We start from the raw sequence: 10718 nt of genomic DNA, 5'->3' as shown, positions 1-10718 counted from the left end.
ACTACATTTAAAAGTTCACGAACATAAATTTGAATTAATAGTTCATCTTTACCAAAACGAGATTTCAGCTGTTCTATAGCATTATAATAGTTTTCGCCAAATGGTGGAAAACTTGCAACTAAATCTCTAGCCGATGAACCTTCTTCAGTTGCTTGTAAAAGATACTGAAATTTATCATCTGCATCAATGCTATCATCATCATGAATCTTTTTAAATTGTCCCCAGAATCCTAGCCAATTTTTAATATTACCATCAAAACGTTTCAATTCTAACTTAGGAAGACGGAAATTTCGCTTGGTTTCATTTACTACACTGGAAATATCCCCCTTTCTTTCAGTGGTTGATAACATTAAATCAACTTTCGTTTTCATAGCAACCCACTGATTTCGATAGCTTTCCGTTAACTCCATATCATTAGAAAATTCATCTTCATTAAAATTTTCCATTTCTAGCCATTTTACTTTAACTTTTTCATCTAACTGAAATAGTCAGCTTTATCATTAAATACAGATATCAAATCAATCTTACTTACTGCTTCATATTTTAGAACAGTGTCCAGTTCTTTCAAAGAAGTTGTGAAATATCGCCGTAATTGTGTTCTTTCCCGTTTTAAATTTTCCACAGTCCTGTTCCACGGACGCCAATATTTTAAAGGATTCGAAAATAACTATGGATTTAATATGGAAAAACACTTTAATTGCAGATATTTACAAAATTTTTAGAAGCAGTTATTCTTACAGAAACGATAGAACTTATTTCTTCAAAACAGAGTTGAGTTGTAGCTGGTCTTACTCAAACAGATACAGTACAGCATCCATAACTACCTGTGGGATCTCTCTCTTATTTTTCTTTCTCTGTGTGAATTAGTCACTTAATGTGAATTAGTCACTAAGTACAGTCGAATACGATTCTAAAGATAAGATCAGAGAGATTACAATAGAGGGACTCCAGGCCAAAGAATCTCTAAGGAAAAGAATGAAAGCTTCCATAGACGCAATGTAAACCTGTTTCGCCTCTGCGCCGCTATATCGAGGAGCCACGGCTATGCAGTGAAACAGCAGCGCAGGGTGGAATTTAAATAGCGCAGTCCGAGGAGATAGTTTTTTTTTTTTTTTTTTTACTTTGAAATTCCTCAAAATGTTTTATTTTCATACATTTCAGATAAATTGTGTAGCTGATCTTTTATCTTCTAATCTTTAATCGTCTAGATGTTTCGCATAGAACATCCTAAAATTCAATTGCAAAATAAAAGAAAAAAAGATGAATAAATAAATAAATTTTATTATTTTTATATTCCTTATTTTTTTCCCTTAACCCTTCTTTCTGTAAACTCACATAATTGTTATTCTTTTGATATAATATCTAGCATTAATTTATAACTAACATCAGAATTAATATAAAACAAAATTAACTACTGCCGTGATGTTAGATTTCTAACAAATCTGCAATTAATAACATAAAAATGTAAATCTTTTCATATTTTTATGAAAATGTAAATCTTTTCATATCAAGCATATTATTAAATATTAAAACAAAGAATAACACATTTGAGGTAAAAAATTATTTTTATTGACATTTCTCAAGTTTCAGAATATACATATGCAAAATAATTTTAAGCATCTTCACAACTACCAAGAAATTTTTTAGACAATTATTTGGAATGACCATTACGAAAACAATGAGCAAATTTTGCAGCCAAGAACCAAAAGCATTTCACTTAAATTAACAAATACAAAATTACACTTAAAAGGTCTTTTAAAGAATTTCACATAAATTATTAAAATAAGTGATTTCATTATTTTTTCATAAAATATTCAATACTTCTTACATTTATTAATATAAGATTAAATACTGAACTTGAAAATCAAACCTTCCAGGTGTTATTAAAACCTGGGAAGAAATTTTATAAATAATCCACTGAATCAAATAAATATTGTTGCAGCTCATCCTGATGAAGATTATTTCAAATTATGAAATTAGAAATTGATTTTTTTAAATAGCAATTACAAAAATGACTATTTTCCATCTTCACTATACATATAATAATTCTAAAAATGCTGTAGCTTGGATTTTATATAATTTTAATTTTGCCAAAAATCTCTTTAATCCAGAATTATTCCACCAATGAGTACATTTAATTCTGTGCGCTTAAAAAAGAAAAAAACACATATCATACGATACATAATGAATTTTTATGAATCCATATTTAAAATTTTACAAGCAAAATTTGCATATAACAAACTGAAACAGAAAACAAAATTAAAGAACAATTAAAAGCACCTCTAAATAAATTGAAAACACTGAAATACATTATCAATATCTGACCACAATTAAAAAAATTAACATAAAAATCAATACATAATAAATATAACCCAAAAGTAATTACTAAACATAATAAAAATATAACAAAAGAAATTTTTCAGAAATTTAAAACAATCTGCGAGATCTTTTCCGAAACTTAAAATTTTAGTAACAGTCAATATTTCGACTAATAACCGTCAATTTTGTTGCACAGCATTCTTTGAGCATAACATGATAGGCGATCGAAACCATCAATTAATACAGTACAAAGTCCGAGATCCGGATGACCAATATCCGGAATGATCTAAAATCTGGACCACCAACCTTTTTTTTTTTTTTTTTTTTTTTTGTATGCTTCACGCATGCACACTTGATTCTTTTTCCTCCCCCAATAAAACATGAGATGAGTTCCGATTCTTAATTTCACTTTGGTATTAAATCAAATATCTCGCTACAGAAAAAACAATTATTTTAGCATAAATTTGTGTGATCAATAATTTTGCTTCGTAGCTGCATATCTCCTTGGCATACATCTCAAACCAAAACATTCTACGTAGAAACAGAGTTGATTTTACACTACTAATATTTTATATTCCTGATGCCAAGGTGGTGAATCATTATTTATTTAATTTTGCTTCTATCACCGCATGTTTATCAGCATATGACAACTCGAGAAATGACTTATGCAGCAATGCCTAAACATTTCTTTTTATATTAGTAATTGAATAACAAAGAGTTAAGTAACCTTTTATGTTGACATTACGATTGGCGATGATTAAAGTTAAATGCTCTAAGAAATGTTGACAAAAGTTTCTTTCCATATGCTAAAAAAAAAAAAAAAATATTCATGATACTCATAAACCTAAAGATTAAATTTAGTGCTTTTTGAATTAATAATTGATTTGGTTTTCACATAAACCCAGAATGTGCGTCACAGCTTGGATTGCCGAATTTATGGAAGACAAAATTTTTGGAAATTAGAGAAGCACCGAGCAACAAAATTAAGGGATGACAATATTTTTAGAATTTACAGAAAGCACTGGAACCCAAAATTTAGAGGCGGCAAAAATTTAGAACTTGGGGAGGTGCTTGGTAGCAGAATTTAGAACCCGCAGAGCACTAAAATATCTAGCATCGGCCCTCGATAAATAGTATGCGGAATACTATTTATCGAGGCATTCTTAAATAGTATGCGGAAGTTTATTCAGGACTCAAATAAGCTATAAGCATGTGCAAGAAATAGACGTAAGTATAATAAATAACGCAGCTAATACAAATCATGCTTAATTGTCTCAGTGCGTAATAGAAGCAAGACAAAATTTAGAGTAACAACTTGTCTACCGCCACCAATCTCATGACACATAATATGTAATAATAATGTATAGTGGACACTATTAAGCTAGGCTAAAATTACACTTTACCAATTCCAAGGAAATTTCAGTTAGTATAGCGGATTGCGCTCTTAACTTTCCGAGTTGATCCAACTCATTATTTTTTGCAAGTTATTATCATCACAGCATTTTTATGAAAATTAAAGTATGAACTTTCGATTATGCCGAAATATTTCTGGAGCTGCAACAGATTCTACAAAGCGACAGCATCTTTTGATGTTAACCTTTTCCTGGAGGCTGGGACATTTATGCCCCGAGCAAAGTGTACGGCAACTGGGGGCTCGAGACTTGACGATTATTTTAAGACACCTTAACGAGTGCATTCTTTTGTGGGTTCCGCTAATTGGTAGGGGTAATTGTCTGTAATTTGAACCCATATGGCTTGTTTGCGAATTCGGTGTCTTCCTTGGAAATATTTTCTCAAGAGGAGAAAATAAAAAGAATAATTTCTTACTTTGATTCTCGCGCATTTGCGTTTTAAGATCTTTCTTCAATTTTTTTTTTTTTTTTCTTTTGCAAATACCGTTATAAATTCTTTGAGTTGATATTTATCATTTTTTCGAGTTTGGTATTAAATAATGGCTAAACGTAAAGGAAATTTTCTTTGTTTCATTCTTTTTGTACTTGTTTATTTCAATTTAGTCCAGTATTTAATGTGCATGTAAATGCAGTGTAATGAATATAAACGTTTCAGGTGATGAAAATTAATTTTAATGTTATTCCTAAATCACATGCATTCCATGACTACTATTTACTTGAGTGAAATTTTGGTTTGTTATATTCTAAATTATAACTAGCGGCTGAGCGGATAAAATTTCTTTAACACTGATAACTCAACACGTGTTCAAATTTCGATGAACGGGTTGATTGCATGAACCTTTCCTATTCGTTCATGTATATGAGGCAATTTCCTTCGAACGTCCTCCACGAAAGCCCCCTTCGATTAGGCAGATAGTCTTTTCTTTAATCAGACGAATAAAAATAAAATTATATTCGAAATAATAAAGCTATATTTATGAGCGTCTCATAACTATATTTAGAAACCCTTCCTTTTATGAATAATTTTGATGACAAAATGAATTTCGACTGTGCGATAAATGAAACACGAATTTTTATTAAAGCAGTTAGTGAAGAACATTTTATAATTAAAAATTTTAAAAAGTTTCAAAAGTTATTCATTTATCCGTTGTTATATGTTTGCGTCTATAATATATCATCTATCAATTCTTTCAGAAAATAGATACGTTAGTTTAGATTAATTAAACATGGGAAAACACACGAAGGCTGCCTTCGTGGAGAACTTTTAAGGGAAACTATCTCGCATTCACGTTTCACACGGGGCAAACAACGAAAACCAACCATGCAGCTAACCCGATCGCCTGCCCTCGAACCCAAGTCGAACTACCAGTATTCAACGGTCTTGACCACTCAGTCACAAGTAGTGTTCAGAAAGTAATTAATTTTAACGTGAGAATTGTGTTTTGGAGGAAATCAAACAATATACACTGACTACCAATAAGTATTTTGGACACCTGTGATAGAAAAGAAAAATTAACTTTATTCAAAATCAATAGTTGGTAGAGCCTCCACAAGAGGTAATTACAGCGTGGACCCTCCGGGGCATACTTTTCGCAAGTCTTTGTATGACAGCTAGTGGTATTTTCTTCCACTCGGCTTGGAGAAGACAGAGAAGTTCCTTCACCGATTTTGCACGGGTAGTGTACCCATGAATTCGGCGATGAAACTCGTCCCAGAGGTTCTCGATAGGGTTCATGTCTGAACTCTGGGCAGGCCAGTCCATTCGATGAACTCCATTGGCAACATACCAAGCCTTGGTTAACGTCGAAACATGACAACTGGCATTGTCGTCCTGAAAGTAACAGGGGTCCAACCGGTAAAACTGCCACAACGTAGGAAGCACATTGTCATCCAAAATAGTGCAGTAGGCATCGGAGTTGAGCTTACCATGAATGGGGACCAAGGGTCCCAGCCCATACCAGGAGAAACACCCCCAGACCATAATTCCACCTCCGCCGAACTTGACTGTTGGCACAATGCATGCTGGCAGGAGACGTTCTCCAGGTAGACGCCAGACCCAGACATGCGAACTGTAAAGGGTGAACCTTGATTCGTCACTCCAAAGAACCCGTTTCCACTGATCTACGGTCCAATTTCGATGTGCTTTGCACCACATTAACCGAGCAACGCGGTTGGACTTTGTGATCAAGGGCTTATGGACAGCAGCACGACCATGAAAACCAAGCAGATGTGCTTCCTTACGGATGGTATTCATTGAAACAATACTCCCGGATGCCTGTTGAAACTCCTCGCGGATGAGGGCCATCGGTTGGGTGCGATTCTCGCGAATTTCTCTGGACAGCCCTCGTCGATCTCTATCTCCCAGTTTCGTTAGTCTGCCGATTCGGGGAACATTCCGACAATAACCGCTCACCTTACACTTTCTAATCACATAGGCCACTGTCGATTTTGGGTACTTCAGATCGCTAGATATGTCCCTTAAGGATCGGCCAAATTTGTGATACCCGATAATTATACCTTTCTCGAAATCAGAGAGCTCCGAATTGCGAGGCATCTTGCATGCGACTAAAGCCGATGCTGCTTCCTACACGATATATACCGGCGGAGTCCGTGACGTACCTTAGGACCGCAGATATCGTCATTTGCATAGGTGTCCAAATACTTATTGGTAGTTAGTGTATTAGGATACTAAGGATATATAGAGTAGTTGAGATGTGTACTATTTTTTAGTTCCCTGAATTTAATCCTCAGTACGATTCTTTATTAATATTCATCAACTTAGTACGAATCTTCATTCTGAGCTTCATTAATCGGAAAGAAAGCAACGATAAAAAGCTTGAGATCTGAAAATTTCCCATAACAATCTGATACCTCAAATGCGATTTTAGCATTCTGAAAATGTAGATCATAAAAACTGAAGAAATATTTCTCCATTCGACAAAAATCTTTATTTTTTGAAATTTTAATGGGTTCCTGAATATGCAATTTTGCTTTTAAAGAAGAAATGCAGCAACAATATAAATAGACGAACAACTATTTCCCTTCTATTCTAAGGTAAAAGTAATATATAATATCTCTAAGCGGTAAACCTAAATTTTTGTTATTGAATACATTGAAATTCAACAAGGATTTTATTTTCTAAACCTCCAGTGTTTGCTTCTACATTTCTTTACCGAACCAAAAACTGTGAAGCGGTTAAAAAATTTAAAGATCTTATAACCCTGATATGAAGGCAGATCATGCCTGGAAACGCTATTTGCAACGTCACATAGAAGAAAAATTTATTTAAAAAAATTCCTACTTCGTGCATTGGTTAATTTTTGTTAGTGTTGTTCAATAATGATTCAATGGAGCACAAGCGCAATTACCAATTTCTTTTTCTCCAGAAATGAATTTTACAGAGGTGTAAATCCAATAACACTCATTTGGGAACTCGAAAATGCTTTCTAAATGACACTTGTAATAATTAAACTGTATTTAATTTGCTTTTCAATATCAGGATAATTATAATAGTTAAAATGAAAATCTGTATATTGTTTGAAGGATATGTTTGAATATTTTAAATCACTAAATTCTCTATACTGTGACAAGTGAATATAGGCAACTCTGATTACTTCGCTTATTTTTCAGTATATAACCTATGTGCAAATTTTTTCGAGCAAATTGCTATTTTTCGAGCCCATGTGAAAAGGTTAAACAAAAAGTGGAACAAAAGTGGAAAGTTGCTACAAAAAATTGGATAAAGGTATATTCGTCTCAAAATCTCAAGGAATATGGCAAGGGAAAATCAACTGTATATAACATAAGAAAGCAGAAAAAGGAACTTTTTCTGAATTGAATTTTTGGGGGAATCTGACACCCCACTCACAATGAAAACAGGGAAAATTTAACAAATTGAAAAAGTATTTGTTATGCTAAAAATGATGGTCAGACAGTATTGCAGCGAGGGCATGCCGTTGATGGGTCCAATGCTAATGGCTGAAGTCAAAATCTTTCATAAAGAAATCATTGGAAACAGATATTTGCACTTCTCCCTGTTTGCGATTGCCCTGAGCAAAAAAGGTGAACTATATAACTGTGGAGGTTCCTCCCAATGGAGAGTGTGTGTGTGCGATTATGGCAAAGCCTTGAGGGCTATCTGCTTAAGGGTAGGGATGCCTTCGTGGAGGCCTTTCTAAGGGAAACTGGCTCATATATGTATGTTACACATGGGAAAAACCATTAAAACGTCATGCAGCCAGCCCGTTTGCGGGATTCGAACCTCGGACCGAACTACCAGTGTTCAGCAACTTTACCACTCGGCTGCTGGTGGGCCCCCAACGGAGAGAGAAAGGGTAGTGTATCATCGTGATTCTGATGGTATTTGCCGTCAAGGACAGCAGCTGTAATTCTCTCAAGCGTGGTGTAGAAATGGGATGTATGGAGTCCTAACAAGGAACAGTACAGTGAAAATAGGAATCTACTCAAGCATTCTGGATTATCCTTCTACATCGCCAAGTACCTGCCTATATAAATGGACTGTTAAGCAGGATCAAATCCTGTTGTACCAATCAAGTACATTCCTATGTTATCCATCATCTAATTTCATTAACATTACATAGTCAGACACAATATGTTCATCTATGTTGTTAAGTCACTGATTAAATCTTATGTCATTTCAACTTAGTGCAATTTATACTTTTGTATCAGAGAACCTTAGCTCTACACCTACCACTACTCATAACTCTCAAGGTTCTTTAATGAACACAAATTTTCAGAAACAACAGAAATTAACTTAAAAAAATGAATGCAAATATTTGACAGGTGGAATAACCAAATTAAAAAAATTACCATGGTAAAAGGCAATTAAAAGTTTCAGGTGAAAAAGCTTCAGCTGATACTGAAGCTGCTGAACTATTTGCGGATGAATTCATTTAACTCATTAATAGTGAGAACCAGATGAAACTAGTCTTTTTCTGGCCGCAAACTGGTACCACGAAACACCTTGGCAACCTCTACAGAAAAGGCTCTAACTGGTGTCAAAGATTCCAAAGTGAGACCCACAATTTTAGCATGCACAAATGCTGCAGGAACACAAAAGTGTAAACTTTTCGTAATCGGGAAAAATACACAGCCTTGAGCATTTAAAGGAGTAAAGATTTTCCTCATTATATATCATGCAAATAAAACAACATGGGTGATGCAAGGGTTATTGAATGATTGGTTTGAAAATCATCTCATGCCCGAGGCTCGGTAACATTTTAATTCGGTTGGTTTACCTAAAGACGCAAAAATTGCCCTGACACATTTCAATTAAGTTTTAGTGAAAGATAATGCATCCATATTATTCTTTTTTCCAAACTGTATGTCCATCATTCAGCCTATGGATATCAGAATAGCGCACACACTGAAATGCAAATATAAAGTAGCATTTTTAAAATCCATGTTAAATTTCTTGAATAATGGGAAGATCATACAAAAATATTTTAGCATAAAATCTGCTGTGTGGAGCATCGGAAGACCATAGGAGGCTGTGTCTCCACATACTTTAAAAAATGTGTGGCATAATTTATGACCAGCTACCATATTTCACATGATGAGGATGATGAAGGCAATAGCGCCGAATAATGAAGGTTTAGGGATATCACAAACCAAAGGTGAAATTTTCGCACTAATGGATTTTGTAAAGAAATGTGGTGAAAGGTTAATAAATGAAGATGATATAAAAGATTTTCATTTTGATGAGAATGCCTCAATCATCAATAAATTAAGAGACTGCAAAATCTGTAGTATGGTTCTAGATCCAGAAAATAATGCTACCGATAGTGAAATTGGTGACAGAGAGGTTATTGAAAACGAAAAAATTCTGATTGACAACTTAGTCGGAATGCTTAACACAGCAATTGCAGGACTTGAACAATGGAATTTTGTAACTGAACAAGAAATTATGTCTGTCTATAGAATTAAAGAGAAAATATTACCACAAAAAATGAAGCAACTTGAACAAATTAAAATTACATTGAAAAAATATTTAATAAAGTAAACAAATAAATATGAACCATTTTTTTTTTTTTTTGGTAAATTTTGATACCCTCAGCGGTTCTCAACCTTTTGACTAGCAGGAACCATCTAAACAAAAACTGAAAAACTTTAGTACTACCACTACATTTTACAATGGTTATTTTTTGATTTCTCAATAGAAATATTAAAAAAAAATACTTTGCCATTTTCACAAACTGTTGGCTATTTGTATTAAATATGCATGCACACAAAAATAGATCAAAAATTGGTTACCATTTTAATTATCAAAATTTAAGTTATAACACTTTAATTCTGAAATTTGGACCTGTTTAACCGCCTGCCTGATTATCTGAAGTTATCCCGGGTTCGTATATATTGCAGTTAAGTATTATCCCAAGAAAACTCGGGCGAAGCAGAATTTCTCGTTACGATTTGTTTCATCATGGTTTTACTCGACCTGGAGGAAATAGTCAGCTTTTATTGGCAGTTTGCCAAATTTTGTTGGTTTTGCGGTTCTTTTGGTGGAACTGGTCACACGTTTTCCCTATTGTCTAGTATACATCGGCTTGTGGATTAGTAATGTATAAAGAATGATAGTTGCGCTTAAAAAAGTAAAACATACTTGCCAACCTAAGACACTCAAAAATCAGGAGATTTTTCACAATGTTAAAAATATAGTTTTTAATAACAAATTAACTTTAAATAGTTACTAATTCTTAAATGCAAGCAACACAAAAATACCTTACACATAAAAAACATTTTTATTACTTGCATTGTTTAAAAGGAAAAAAAAAAAAAGACACTTTAATCAGTTTTCGTACAAATGTTATAAACAGTGGCAGATTTTGCTTTTGTTCAGAAACTTCCTAATTTTGTTCATAGCAATTGCCAAGTAGGCCTGCTTTCACTAATAAAAGTTTTTCTAATGCGTCATCACTAATATTAGTTATGCAGCTGTTGGAACTGTTTCAATTTTTCCTTCCGTTT

The sequence above is a fragment of the Stegodyphus dumicola genome, chromosome X2, assembly GCF_044657685.1.
Source record: "Stegodyphus dumicola isolate Sdum_Otavi_A_Nest chromosome X2, ASM4465768v1".
Taxonomy (NCBI): domain Eukaryota; kingdom Metazoa; phylum Arthropoda; class Arachnida; order Araneae; family Eresidae; genus Stegodyphus; species Stegodyphus dumicola.
The sequence above is the reverse complement of the archived record's forward strand: the minus strand, read 5'-3'. Positions refer to the sequence as shown.